Source organism: Lonchura striata, chromosome 2 (assembly GCF_046129695.1).
Source record: "Lonchura striata isolate bLonStr1 chromosome 2, bLonStr1.mat, whole genome shotgun sequence".
In the NCBI taxonomy this organism is placed as follows: domain Eukaryota; kingdom Metazoa; phylum Chordata; class Aves; order Passeriformes; family Estrildidae; genus Lonchura; species Lonchura striata.
The window spans coordinates 23,052,270-23,066,873 of NC_134604.1; the positions used below are offsets into that span (position 1 = coordinate 23,052,270).

Sequence of the window (14,604 nt, forward strand, 5' to 3'; positions counted from 1 at the left end):
TTGGTTCAGGTTGTGGCTAACACGGAAAAGTCCAACCAAAAGGCACTCCTTGTCCCCCTCCCATCTAGAATTCCTCCTTCTAACATCCCAGGGTCCAAGGTGTCCCTCTTCCTCTCTTTCAAACCAAGGAGGGGAAGGAAAAAATTCACAAGCTTTCATTTCTCAAGAAAGGGTTAAAAGTCCGAACTCCCAGGATGGCTCGATGCCCGGACATCCAGCAACTCCCACGCACTGGGCACCTTGCAGCTCCCCCCGCTCCTCCTTCCTCGCGGTGGAATTGCTGACAGAACTGCCGCTGTCTCTTTCCCTCTTGGGAGAGAAACTCTGGAGGGGGAACGGAGACATCCCAGATTTCTTCCACCCTTCCATCTGCAGGGGCCAGCCCGGTTCCAGTCCCTCCACCCTTGGGGCCTACCTTCATCAGGCCATGGGGCTTCCCCTCCCCCACCCAGCTTGTTGCTGGGCAGGGGAGGTTTGCACTGCACACTGACTGGAACCAAAGAGAGCGAGTTCCCCTGGGAATTCTGCTTTTAACCCCTCTGTGTTCTCAGAGGTGTGTCTACTTTCAATTGGTCAATATCTAAATTGACCTCTTCCTTCCGGAAAAAATTCTCTTTCCGTGTCAAACCATGACACTAGGGATCATGCTGTTTCTGTGCTATGAGAGAGACTACAGTGATTTGGGGATTTTCTACCTTCCTGCTTTTATCATTCTGCACTTGAATTGCAAACAGAAAATGTTCTTCACACTCAATACCTGCAGGTAGCAGAGTGGAAAGGAGAGAAGGCCACAAGCCACCTCACTATATTTGAAGATTTAGTACACAGAAAATAAGTTCTCTCCTCTCTTTTCAGATACAATTTTGCACAAATGAATTCTTAAAATCAGAGCAATTAAATGAAACTATCAATCAGGAAATTCAATGCTTAAATGTTCTCTTAGGAATGATTTCTCTCATTCTCTTCTCTCTCATATTCCCTCCCTCCCTTCCTTCTCCAAGAAGCCTTCTTGGGATTTGTTTTCTCCATAGCAAAAAAAAAAGAGTTGTTGCTTCAAGTTGCTCAGTGTCATGGCTTGTACTTGGAATTTCTCCAAATAGTTCTAATCTGAAGATCAGGATCTGCACATGACTGAATAACACAGGGGAGACAGTGATTGTATCATAGAAAATCTTTCAAGAGATTATTTTTTCAAGTTAAAAGAAATTATCACACCATTACAGGTTATCAGTTCTGAAAGTAGTGAAGTAGAGGAATGCACATCAAGTGATTGGTCTCAGAACACAAAAGCTGAATAATAATACCAATAATAATACCACCACCACCACCACCATCACTACTATTACTACTACTACTACTACTACTACTGATAATAATAATAATAATAATAATAATAATAATAATAATAATAATAATAGATGAATGTTAAAGAAAGCATCTCAAAGTGACCAGGAGTTCCCCTAAGAAAAAAACAGTAGGAGCCTGTTGAGTGATCTACTGGAACTGGAATTTATCTCTTTATTTGTTACACTGTGTAGCAAAACCAAACTCCCAGCTGAGGGCATCCTTGGAGCAGACAAGGCAGGCAGGGGTAACAGAGGTGTGGAAAGGGGAAAGATGTGAAAGGTGGGGATTGAGTGGCCTCTGTGTGAGGAAGTTTAAAGGAGACAGGGCCCTTTTCCTGCTCATGAAGGTGCTTCTCCTCCTTGTGATCCCTTCTTTTTCTTCCTTTCTCTCCTCCTCAGAGGGAGGACACCCTGAGACCTTCTGTTTACTTCCATTGTTTCCAACATCACCATCTATACATTTTTCTGTTCTTTCTTGATTGTCAAGGACAGGTCAGTCCTGGTTTGGAGGGACAGGAGCTAGGCCAGGACCAGGGCAAAAAGGCAGAGGGATCCTGCTGCAGATAAAAGGACAGATGTGACTGCTGCTGCTGTACTGGGGCCCTCTGGTACACACTGGCACTCCTTTACCCTCTCCCTAATCTCACAAAGGCAGTAACGGCAACATGGATGGTACAAACAGGAGGCAGGAATGAGCTGTTTGGCTGAAACGCCTAATCCCTCTCTCCTCAGTCACAGGCAAAGTAGCTGCCATCCCCTTCAGTCTGGCAGGTTTCTATTTTGCTAACTATACAAAGCTACTTCTGACTTGGTGACTTCCCCTCATTCATTCAAGAAGCTGAGCAAAGCCCAAACCTTAAATACCTGCAAGTTGTAGGGAAATTTGTATCCCAAGCTGAACTGCAGGGCACAGAGGTGTCTCTAAAAGTTCTGATAGGGTGTAGATGTATTCTGAATTACTGCCTCATCATTTGAAGCAGAAGGCCTGTTTGGCAGGATAAACAAGGAGAACTTACTCTTCAGAAAACTAGGAATCATATAACAGCAAAGTTCTGCAAAACACTTGCAGGGGAAAAAAAAAATTGGCAGTTACTGCTCTTCAGGCTTTAGATTCCTCTCAGAAAGGTGGCAAATGCACATTTCATTGTACAGCTCCAATGAATTTGATGAAATAAATTGGAAATAATCCACAGTACTCAGGCATTATCTTCTGTTGGTTCCCCAGGTGATCGTATATCTCCTAAACTGCACTGCAAACTCATAAGGGATCTGCTTGCAAGAGATGGATGGAGTCAGGAGAAAATCAACAAGATAATCTATAAAGCAAGGGTCAATTGGAGACCAAATTGGTATTTCCAATCTTCTATCATTAAAGAGATTTTTTAAAACAAATTTTACACCAGAGTCCAGAAAGCTTCGTCATTATTAATCTAATCCATAGTTTAAGTCAAAGGGCCTGAAAAGCAGCCAGTTTCTGTCTGAAAGGGATTTGGGCTTTGAGAGGAAGGTGCCTACCTGGCTGTTATGATGCAGCAAGTGCAGTGCATGGTGAGCAGCTGATGGCAGGGGCTATGCAGAGAGGTGCAGCGCCTTCCCCAGCTCTGATTCAGCACAGCACTCGAGCATGTGCTCACTTCCAGCTGGAGCACACTCACCCAGAATTTTCCATCCACAACTGAGCCCTAAACAGCTCAATGGCAGCTGAACGCAGTAAATAACAGAGACTTCCCAGTCATGTCAGTGGGATTTGTGTCAGGTAAAGCACATAGGACTTGGTAGCAGCTGTGTGAAAATGATCAGAATATAAATAGAAAAACAGATTTTATTTTATATAGGACAATAGCATTGTCTGTGACTCCCCTTGTTAGTATCCACACATTATGAGTGCAGTAATGCTTGGGACTTTGGCAGTTTCCAAGCACAATGCCTCTCAGGAACTAATGATTTTATTTATGTGTTGCATGAAAGGGTTTGTATGTACATTTTCATAGGCATGACACACATGGGGAAATATAAAATAAGGTAAAAGTTTTTCATCTGTATTTCAGACTGGTAATTTTATACCTGGTAATCTGAAAAAGTTATGCAGTGTCTCTGTAGAAGGGTGGGAACAAGGCTCAAGGCACTTTTGAAATCCAAACCCATATTTTGATTTGCAGCATAATTATTACAGGACTGCCAACAAAAACATTGAACACTAGGATTTTTGATCCATATTCAAACTCCTACATCGGTTTTCACAAGCACTGAATAACTAAAAAGGCTACTCAGAATGAAGAGTTGCCAGGTTTTCATACTTCTGAACAGTAGACCTTGAATAAGAAGCTGGAATGGGGAATTAAAAGACTAGGTTAAGCCACTATGTTTGAAAATTTTGACTAATGCTTCTTAGTGTTTGGGGGGGGGGGGGAAGGATAGTATGCATATATGTTTCTTAAAAGCTTTCTTTTTCTCCTAGGACCAACCTAAAATCAATAAAGTAACACCCGGCCTAACACAATCAGGAAATCTGTGTCTCCTAGAGTGAAAATCAGACAACCTGTCCATCTTCTGCCCTTTCCCAAAACGTCAATGTAAGTAACCTTTGCAATGTAAGTTTTTCTAATGTAAACTTTGCAATCCTAAGGAGTTCTATGTAATGCCAAAAACAAAGCACAAAGGCTTAAAACTGAAGTTGTCTTAAAGACATCACCTATACAGGGTTTGATAAGTTATTCATGTATTTGCTATACACCAAAGCTTTTGAATTTTGAGTGGAAAATTATATGGTACATAAATTTTGGTGACCATCCTCAGCACACTTTTTATCATAGACAAAGAAATCTATCCTTTCAATCATTCTCCATTGTTTGATAGGAGAGAACATGTATGGCATTTGGCATATTTGTGTTTCTGTAAAGCAGCTTGGTTTAAATATACTTTTCTGGTTGGAAAAGAGTAAGGAGTTAAGTTTCATTAAAAAAGAAATGTCAAAAAACATGTTATCCTGGAACTAGAGTGAGCCATGCTGTTGATGTGCTTTTGATCCCCAAAATGCCTATGTACATGTGTCCACTTCCAGATGTATGTACATGCTAAAATAAACACCAGTAACATTCATTGAGAAATCCATACTTGATACACTGTTTAGTTTAGCTCAATAATGGGAAGAATATGTTAAACATAATTCTGAGCCTTAATGGAAAACTTTCTGACAACGAGACATTAGCTCATACTGTCCACAGTCATCTTATGCCTATGAGTATTGTTTGTTATCAAGTGTGACTTCTGGAAGAAAAGACACATGATTGCTTAACAAGTTGCATTGCAGTAGTATCCTGCACTGTTTTGATTGAATTAATTGAAAGAATCCACATGGCAGGAATTAATCCCTCAGACTTTCTTGACATATTTTAAGGAAAATGAGCGCCACATTCAGTAACATTTCTCGCTTGAGGAGAAGTCATACGTGATTTTTCTGAGATGAAAAACCAGCAGGGTCACACAAACATGGAAACCCACTGGAGACCTCTGAACTATGAACCCAGTGGGGTGGAGTGGTGCAGTGACAGGATTTTAGGATCTCTGACAACTCCATTGCTGGAGCTGTCCCTGCTAACTGTTTTCACCCAGCATCAGCTGCTGTGACCTACCCTACATCAGGTGCTAGGAAAGTCTAACAAGAGAAAAAAGAAGGAACAAAAAGAGAAAAATAAATGCTCAAGACTCTAGCCCACAAACTACTGACAGAGGATAAAAAACTTCTCAGTCATTATTTACATTCTCCCAGATCATCCAAAAATTTTAGAGCCCATCCACTTAAGAAAACATCCATCCAAGAATGGCAGTGGACATTGATAATTCAGCTGTGAAGTTTCTGTAGCAGTTGATGAAAAGACAGTATAACAACACTGCTTTGTTCATTAGTAATTTCTTTAAACCTTTCAATAAATATCTTCTGGTGTTACATAATATAGATCACTTTTAAAAAGTATTGAGTTTTCAGTGTTTTAGAGTTCTTTATTACAATGGGTGAAACAGTAATATAGTCTATTAAATGTAGCTGCTAGACAGAAAAAAGAGACAGTTAAGCTAAGCATTACAAATTAGCACCCATTACTTTGAATGAGTGGCAAAATTGCTTTTAGAAAAACACTGTCCTCAACAACTCGCAGATATCAAGGAACAGAGAATTAAGGGGAAAAGAAACTTAAAAAGAGGTTGAAAGTTCTAGAAAATATTTTTTTCTTTTAATCTGTTTCAGTGAATGGAAAAGAATTTCAGCAAAACATTCAGATCTGGATAGAAATACACCTCAAATGAAAAGGAAAGAAAGCCCTCTATTGGTAGCAAGAATACAGAAAATTTTCAGACTTAAGCATCAACTGGCAGATAGATCTGAAAGGCATTTGGGTCAAATAGAAGTCCTGAGCTGCTACCAAAATCAACAGTCTAATTGTCTCAGCTGAAACTGGGACTTAGCTGTTGGGTTTCCCGTAACTAAATCTTGCCACAAACAGCTCTGTGAGGTTTTCCTCCAATAATAAAATAAAATACAGCAATATTAAGATGAATACAAGAGACAATAAAGATGAGTATGTAGTTCCCAACATAAGGAGGAGAGCAGATGTTGGAGAAAACTCATGAAGATATCAAAATAATTCTTGTCAGTTCTAAATGTTTGACATGACAGTTCTTTAAAAAGAAACAATCAAACATCTGAAAGTAATTGCTAGACTAAGGGATTTCTTTTATTTAAGCAATAAGGTATTTTTAAAATGTACTTAGAAGGTCTAGCTTGCTTCAGATTGCTTTGGTTTTCTTCACAGTGTCATGGTAGTCACTACCCACCCAAGAGTGGTATTTTAATAATATTTTTAAATTGAAAAACAATAACTGAAATTAAGAAAGCAAAACTATTTAGAAAGGTTGCCAGAATGCACAGCTTGACTTCAGAGGCACTGAGTCAGGTGATAAAGTTATACAATTTTATGTGTATTTACAGAGCTTGTATCTCAAAATCCAAAACAAACCTATGTGATTGAAAGCAATGTTTCAGTTTATATAGTCTGTTATTTTTCTGTCTATCTTTTTTCCTGTTGAACTGCCTTTTATGCCTCTCAGTGTATAAACTTCTTGAACATAGGCATCTCCTCTGTCCACAGTTTCCTCCTCGTTTTCTCGTGCTTTATGTGCCTCCATTCAGTCCCTGCTTATCTGATAGTAAGGATTAGTTTACTGGTCTGCTTTTTCTCTGTCTTCCTTGGGGAGCTGGAAATACTGGAAGACCTTTAGTGGAACCTAAACCTCAAATTACTCAAGTATTTATGGAAATGTTACCATACATTTCAAGGACTATTTATTTTAAATAGGAGACAGTTGCTGGACTCCTTCACTTACTCATGAAAAGCTAGCTTCAGACTCCTCACAGCAGCTTTGGATGGGAGGAAATTAAAGGAGAATTACAAAAAGAAAAATCTTTTCCAAACATAGCAGTCTTATTCAATAGCTTAGAAATTTACTTTTCCTATTGATGAATGTGGTTTCTTTAACTAATCCAAGCATTATTGTGAATAAACCCAATGGTTGCTTTTGTCTGTGTTTTGCAGAAAAGGGGCTTGTTTAGGACTTTAGTAGTGATAATTGACACAAAAAGCTCCAGTACAGAAGAACACATAAAAAGAACAGGATGAACTTGCCTCCGCGAATCATTAGAATTGGGATGTTGTACGAAAACCTCCTGCTTGCTGTTAGTAGCCATGATGACAAGTTTATGATCCCAGGCTGTGCAGAGCAGAGATCTGAGGAACCTGCTGCTCACTAAATTCTCTGCTTCTGAGCCTCACTACGCCCCATACCAACTCAGCTGAAAAGAACTTGAAACCAGTAGGCAGCAGATTTTTATACTGATAACAGGAAGTTTGTGGAAGACTGGAACAATGTGCCTCTCTGATCTGGGAACCAGTTATACCAAACAGTAAATGTTTGCATTATGCATAAATCTTCCTGTTTATATGCTAAAGCATATGGTTTATTAACAGCTAGCTCATTAACAGTAACATATAGAGCATACACCTGCCATCATCACTTTGCCAATGTTTTCCACACATTTTCCACAGCTTTCACATTCAGGAGAAAGTAATACTAAGTGAAACATCTTTCAAAAGTCTCATTAACATCATGTACCAATGAAATGATTCCTTGTGAACTCAGTTTCTTTTGGAAACACCAATGTATTTTCTGTGCAGAAGTCTCTCAGGAAATTCTCATGTTAAGACGGTCTTTTAGACCCTAAATAGTTCAGACACAACTCTATTAATGCCTTTGCCTTGTAAAGTTCAAGGAATGCTACCACAGTGTGAAATGAAATTTGAAATACAGTCAGAATAATTGCCCATCTAATACTAAGAATTCAGGTAAAACATTTGTTATATAATTCAACCTTATTTTAAGTTTCAAAGGAATTTTATGTAGCTGTCTGGTTTATTTAAATAACTGATTAAGGCTGTTCTGTTTTAATTGGCAAAGTTATGCAAATAGCAACAAATATTACAGTTCACAGTAGTCTTCCATAAGAACAAGAATGGTTGAGGTCTAAAGGCAGCTCTGGAAGTCACCTTGTCCAATCCCCCTGCTCAGGCAAGGACACCTAGACTGGATGGCCATGACCACATTCAGAAAACTTTTGAATTTTTCACATGATGAGACTTCACAACCGCCCTGGCAACTGATGCCAGTGTTCAGTCAACCCCACCCTCACTCTACTCACTCTCACAATTTCTACTTTATACCTCTGAAATCTCCTCTGCACTTGTTCTCTGCAACAGTCTAGCTCCTCATTTACAAGGGTGGGTGAATGTTGAAGCACAAGGCTGAAATCAGGGATATTTAGTTTAAGAAGGTGATGCAGTTCTTTGCTGAACGTATTTTGGACCATTTAGTGGGCAGTCACCTGTGTGTTCCTGTGTTAACGGATGATGGTGTAAATTGAGTCAGCTGTGCAGGATTTGAGACACAACTTCGGAATGTGAGCTATGCCAGCTGATGGCAAAGCTAAAATTTTCTATAGAATATTGCTTTTGGTGCAAACAGCATATTTCATGCTACTTTGCTCTCATTGCAGCCATTTTTAAGCAAACCACAGAACTGAAACAAAGTACTTTGAACGTGCAAAAGGTCCAGTATGTACTCAGGTCCCTCATCCTGTGCAGTGTTTGTGAAGCTGTCCCTTGATAAATGACAAACTGAAGAGACAAAGAAAAGGCAACAGCATGTTGCCTCTGCTGACAGTGTAAATAGAAATTTGAGTTTAGCAGACGAAGTTCACAGTTTGCAGTGAAAGGTCGTAAGGATTTCAGGCATTTCTGGTATTTTGTCTCTGCTGTCTGCTCAATATCAAGCAAATAAAAAAACCCTGATAGACAGCTTCCAATTCTGTATACTTGGCATCCCTGCTCCACCTGAAGGAACACGGGAAGTTCTGTCTTTGGCATTCTACAATTACTTTAGGACACGCCATTCTAACAAAACTTTAACACTTACTCAGTCCCAACTTTTGATGTGATATTTGGTAAGCTAAAAGGCTTACCCAGCTCAGGTAAACCCAGTGGTCTGCAGCTTTTCTGCTAAAAATTTAGCATGATGAGGAAGAGTTATGTAATAAGTGAACTCTCAACAGGTTATGTTTGGTTTTTTCCCAACCATTGTGGAGTCACACTAAAATACACCAAAGACTTTTAAGAGAAATCTAAATTCAGCAGTTGTGCCAAATGAGACTTGGAGCAGTCTGACTTTTTATTATTATATTATAATTTTTGCCTGCAGTAAGTTCATTCCCTCTTCTGGATATTATTAAAATCTCCTTTAGGAAAAGTTTAGCTCTGGCCTGGAAAACACTGAAAATAACATTTTTATTTCTCAAACTCAATTAAATATATACCAAGTGGACATTGTTTTCCTGGAGGTATGTAACCTCAGAAATCTAAAAAAGAGTTATATTACCTATGTAACTCAGATGTGACTGCAACCACTGCTTTTTATGAAATCACTACTTGCTGTATTCAGGACTGTGCTGTGGAAATGGAAAGAAAAAAGAATCTTCTGTATTAATCCTGTCTTTGGGTTCATCTCTCCTGGACTCAGAATATTCAAAGATATCTTAGGAGTGTGATTAGGATTAAACAGTAAAAATAGAACAGTGGGTGAGCCAGGTGTTGGCTGAATTTTTTGCAAAGTGTATCCTTTTAATCTTCCAAGTAAGCTTTTTCTTTGTCTTCCTAACTTCACAACCTGTGACATAGCTCAGCATGATCATACATGTGGAGAATGTTGTGCACATTGCGAGTGCCAAACACTCAAGCCCACTTTGTGTCTACAGGTGCTGAACATGCTTGGTGGGGTTTTCCCTGTTCTTCCCACAGGCATACTTGACAATGTCATGAGGGATCTATTTCCAATCTCAGATGCTCACATACTTTGCACACCTTGTCTTTCAGGCTTGGACAGAATACCCGTTCTGGTCACTGTGCAACTTATTCCTTCATATACTTCTTGAGACACATATTTCTGTACCTTGAGATATTAATTTCTTTACTGTACCTAAGACCTCATGACTTTTGTACTTGGCTCAGAAGTTCAGTTACCCACATGGGTTACAGTGAAGAGCTAAAGATTTAAGGTCTCACCAGACAATCCTCCTTTGACTTCCCTTTCTTTTTAATTTCCTCTCCCTCCTCACTTTTGACCTAGATATGGACAATTTTTCTCTGAGATTCAGTAGTGCTGAATGGAGCAGAAAAGATACCTGAATGTAGGCGTTACCTCCTCCTACAATGGCCAGATGTGGAATACAAACTACATTTCACACTGTGATTAAACTCAGCCAGGAATGGATGTGGCCCCTAAATGGAAGTTATAATGCATAGGAACTGTAGACACACTCAAACTTTGTTCTTTTTCCCCTAAATCTAGAATAGTTAAGATCAAAAGAATGATGCTCACCATTTTCTACTCACCACCTTGTAATGAGCTCTCTGTAGGTGATCAAAGTACCTGAAAGAAAGGCAGACTCTCCTCATTCAAAGGCACAAGAAAACACTGTCTTAAAATACTATTTTACCTTTACCAGAAAAAAGTATCTTTCAATTATCACAACATTGAAGGCAGTGTAACACAGCCGTGCATCAGCCAACATGGCCCACAGCACCTATATAAAGGACAGTTTTGTGAGCATGTTTTTATTATTTTGCTTTTCTTCTTTGAAACACAAGCGGAGCGTTAGAGCTGTGCCTGTGCTGAGCAGATGGCTCACGCCACCTGCAGGGCAGCTTCAGTACCGAGATGTGTCTGCTCCTGAGGACCGCCCGTGAAATGCCAGCACAGTTTCCATCCTGATCAAAAATCGCTCTAACAGATGTTTGAACTAGCTGTAGCACCTGTCAGTATTTAAACACATATACATCGATAAGAAACATTTGATCTTCAGATGCTACACCATTTGGCATTCAGTGTGCTTGATTTTGTAAATATACTTTATAAATATTTTAAAAACCCCATTTTTTATCATAGTTACAAGTAAGTTTACAAAGACATCTAATTATCCTTTGTTATTGCCACAAATTAGTTATGGTGACTGTATCTAGAGTTAGAAAAATTATACAAGATGGGTTTTAAATGCCAAACCCATTCTATCTACTAAAGACTGCAGTAGGGAATTGTCCTGGTTTGAAAAACAAAACTAGTGAGAGGCTTTAAGCCAGAAATAAAATTTATTAGGAAAAAGGAAACAAAGAACCAGATGCATACAATAGCACAAAAGAAGAACCACTGACAGAGTTAGAGATACAACCTGACACTTGCTGGCTAGGGCGGTGGTGGTAGCACATGGTTCTGTCTAAGCAGTGTCTTGTAGACTGATGTAGTTTCCCTCTGGAGGTCCAGTGTAGAGAAGGTCTCAGCTGTTCTTCTTGGAAGAGGGGATCTACTTGCTGTCTGCACAACCCTGCTTATATCCTTGATGGCATCGTTTGGCTCCTCCCTATGGGGCAGAGCATCTCACAATAGAATGCTGTGATGTTATCAGTCATGTGGCTAAAAGAACAGGTCCTCCTGGAGAGACTTATGTCTGAGTTACAAGATAAGGAAAGAAAGGGATTGTAGCTCAAGGAGGTAATGGAATACACCCCAATATTATAACCTAGGACATAATCCACCTCTTATTCTATTACCACCTATACCCAAATTAACATCTTTTTACAAATACAGACTGAAGCTTCACATACAATTCTCACTTAAAATTAGGTTTCCTTGTGGTACACAATGGGTTTTCCCATCCTTCTGCATTACCTACTAAGTGTAACCAGGTCTTTGAGCAAAAACAATCTCATGGATGGGTTTGCCCCTGCCTGTGGTGGGGTTAATTTAAACAGTCTTTCTTAGAATAGCTTTCATGTGTATCACAGGAACTTTGTCTCCATCTACTGTGTGCAGGGGTTTAGACTGGGCTGGTCCAGCTCAATTGATGGATCCTCGGGTGTTGACTATCTAGGTGGCTTTTGCCAAGTTCAATTTCTATTTTTTGAAGCTTCTTCTACTAAGTGCCTTTAGGGTCGTTTTAAGCAGTCTGTTACACCATTCAACTTTCCCAGCAGCTGCTGCATGATAGAGGATATTTCCATTCAATACCATGTTCCCTGGCCCAGGTGTTTATACGGCTATTCTTGAAATGGGTTCCATTGTCTGACTTCATTCTTTCAGGGGTGCTATGTCTCTACAGGACTTGGTTTTTTAGGCTCAAGATGGTATTCTGGGCAGTAGCATGAGGCACGGCATAGGTTTCTAACCATCCTGTGGTTCCTTCCACCATGGTCAATATGTAGTGTTTATCTTGGCAAGTTTGGGGAAGCATGATGTAGTCAATTTTCCAGGCTTCCCTATACCTGTACTTCAACCATCGCCCACCATACCACAGAGGCTTTACCTGCTTGGCTTGTTTGATTGCAGCGCAGGTCTCACAGTTGTGGATGACCTGTGAGATGTTCTTCATAGTAAGGTCCACCCCTCAGTCACGGGCCCATCGGTATGTTGCGTCTCTCCCCTGATGACCAGAAGCATCATGAGCCCAATGAGTTAGGAATAATTCTCCCTTATGCTGTCAGTTGAGATCTACCTGTGATACTTCTACCTTGGCAGCTTGTTCTACTTGCTTGTTGTTGTGATGCTCTTCATTAGCCTGACTCTTGGGTATGTGTGCATCCACATGTCAAATCTTTACGGTCAGCCTTTTTATCCTGGTGGCAGTGTCTTACCAAATCTCGGCAGTCCAGATGGATTTCCCTCTGTGCTGCCAGTTGGCCTTTTTCCAGCAATCAGCCATCCCCACAGAGTGCTGGCTACTATCCATGAGTCGTTGTAGAGATAGAGCCTCGGCCACTTCTCTCGCTCAGCAATATCCAAAGCCAGCTGGACAGCTTTAAGCTCTTCAACCTGACTTGATCTACCTTGACCCTCAGTGGCTTGTGTAACTTGTCGTGTGGGGCTCCACACTGCAGCTTTCTATTTCTGGTTAGTGCCTACAATTTGGTAGGAACTATCAGTGAAAAGAGCATATAGTTTTTCAGTCTCTGGTAGCTTATTGTATGGTGGAGCTTCTTTAGCACGTGCCACCTGCTCTTCCTCTTCAGAAGATAATCTAAAAGTCTCCCCTTCAGGCCAGTTTGTTATAATTTTCAGAATCTCAGGGCAATTCGGATTTCTGATACGGGCGCGCTGAGTGATGAGGGCAATCCATTTACTCTATGTGGTGTCAGTGGCATGATGTGTGGAAGGAACCTTTCCTTTAAACATCTACCCCAGCACTGGTACTGGAGTGCCAGAAGCAGCTGTGTTTCAGTGCCAATTACTTCTGAAGCAGCTTGAACTCCTTCATAGGCAGCCAAGATTTCCTTCTCTGTGGGAGTGTAATTTGCTTCAGAGCCTCTATAGCTCTGACTCTAGAATCTCAGTGGTCAACCCTGAGTCTCACCAGGCACTTTCTGTTAAAGGCTCCAGGACAGACCATGGTTCCTGGCCACAGAGTAGAACACATTCTTTACCTCCGGTCCTGTTCTAACTGGGCTGAGGGCTACCACATGAGCAATTTCCTGTTTGATCTGGGTGAAGGCTTGTTGCTGTTCCAGGCCTCAGTGGAAATTGTTCTTCTTGCAGGTAACCAGGTAGAGAGGGCTCACAATTTGACTGTACTCAGGAATGTGCATTCTCCAGAAACCTATGGCACCTAGGAAAGATTGTGTTTCCTTCTTGTTGGTAGGTGGAGACACAGCAGTGATTCTGTTGATTACTTCTGTCGGGAACTGATGATGTCCATTTTGCCACTTGACTCCTAGAAACTGAATTTCTTGAGCTGGTCTCTTAACTTTGCTTTGCTTAATGGCAAAACCAGCTTTCAGTAGAATCTGGACAATCTTTTTTCCTTTTTTAAAAACTTCCTTTGCTGTGCTCCCCCATATGATGATGTCGTCAATATATTGTAGATGTTCAGGAGCCTTGCTCTTTTCTACTGCGGTCTGAATCAGCCCATGGCAGATGGTGTGTCTGTGTTTCCACCTCAGGGGCAGTCGGTTCCAGGTGTATTGCACTCACCTCCAGGTGAAGGCAAACTGAGGCCTGCATTCTGCTGCCAAAGGAATGGAGAAGAAGGCATTGGCAATATCAATGGTCACATACCACTGTGCTGCCTTGGACTGTAACTCGTACTGGAGCTCAAATATGTCTGGCATGGCAGCACTCAGTGGTGGTGTAACCTCATTCAGGCCGTGGTAATCCACCGTCAGTCTCTGTTCTCTACTGGACTTGCACAATGGCCATATAGGGCTGTTGAAAGGTGAATGAGCTTTGCTAACTACCCTTTGGCTCTCCAGTTTATGGATCATCTCATGGATGGGAATCACAGAGTCTCTGTTGGTAAGATATTGCCAACAGTGTACTGTTGCCTGTGGCGATTGGTACCTGTTGTTCCTCAACTCTCAGCAGTCTCACAGCAGAAGGGTCATCTGAGAGACCAGGCAAGATACTCAGTTTCCGGATGTCTTCTCTTTCTACAGCAGCTATCCCGAAAGCCCAATTATGTCCTTTTGGATCTTTAAAATATCCATTTCTGAGGTAGTCTATGCCAAGGATACATGGGGCCTCTGGGCCAGTCATGATGGGGTGTTTCTGCCACCCATTCCCATTTAAGCTTACTTTGGCCTCTAATACAGTCAGCTGCTGGGATCCTCCTGTT

General features: G+C 40.8%; 1 protein-coding gene across 1 annotated transcript in view; it reads left to right on the forward strand.

Annotated features, from left to right (window-relative positions):
- The window catches only part of COL8A1 (collagen type VIII alpha 1 chain), a 107,082-nt gene that overhangs the window by 53,017 nt on the left and 39,461 nt on the right, over window positions 1-14,604 (forward strand). The window contains exon 3 of the mRNA XM_077781217.1: window positions 3,805-3,919. The gene's annotated coding sequence lies outside the window, so the exon portion shown is untranslated. The remainder of the gene's footprint in view (window positions 1-3,804; window positions 3,920-14,604) is intronic.